Below are 954 nucleotides of genomic sequence, written 5' to 3' on the forward strand. Positions count from 1 at the left end.
CTGCACTTGACTTGCTGTTAGCTCGCTAATACTACTTCTTCTATTGTTTGGTGCCGAGGGGGTGCGCCAAATCAGAATCACTGGTCTCACTATCGCCCCCTGACATGAGGCAGGAGAACTGCATGCCTCATGTCAGGGGGCTATAGTGAGACCAGTGGTTCTCGGCATAGTGATGTGAATCCACGCCGGTGAGGCTAAGCGAGCGCTTGCCTCTTCTTAGCATTTAAACGGTAAATGTGAAAATTCTGCGATTTTAAAAAGAAAATCCAAAAATTGTGAAGTTAAATGAGAAAGAACTTTAACACTGAATAAATATATCCATTTAATATATTTTTAATCTTATATTTCCATGATGACAGGTGAGGCACAGCCTCACCTGCCGCCCCTGACTGCACGTCACTGGTATGGTGGTACGTCACTTATATAGCACTTTTCCACCTTACAAGGCCCTCAAAGCACTTCACATTTTGACCAATCATTCACCTACTGATGATGGTCACAATTGCTGGCAATCAAACCCACAACCTCAGCGTTGCGAGACAACCACTCTACCACTGACCCACACCGCACCAATGTTACGTTGATACGACAGCACCCGTTCAAAAAAACGTGATCACAAAAACGTTGCTAGATTTCTCCAACTGTACTCCAATATTTGAATATTTAATGTTAGAATGTTCAGTGGCCGTTTGAGAAAAGGTAAAAAGGGTGCAGAGTTGAACAAGTCCAAAAAGCTGAATTGTTTTAATTTGAAGTACACCGCGATATAACTGTATGTATTGAAGAATATATATTTCGACTGTAGAAATTAATTTTGTTATGTATTGTGGGATTACTTGGAAGCACTTGTAATTGCACTTGGTATAAAAATAAATAAATACATAAATAAAAAGTGGTATGTGTGTCCCTAATAACAACACAGTGCTTTCTCTGCGTTAGGTATTGATATTGAAG

Source organism: Festucalex cinctus, chromosome 7 (genome assembly GCF_051991245.1).
Source record: "Festucalex cinctus isolate MCC-2025b chromosome 7, RoL_Fcin_1.0, whole genome shotgun sequence".
In the NCBI taxonomy this organism is placed as follows: Eukaryota; Metazoa; Chordata; class Actinopteri; order Syngnathiformes; family Syngnathidae; genus Festucalex; species Festucalex cinctus.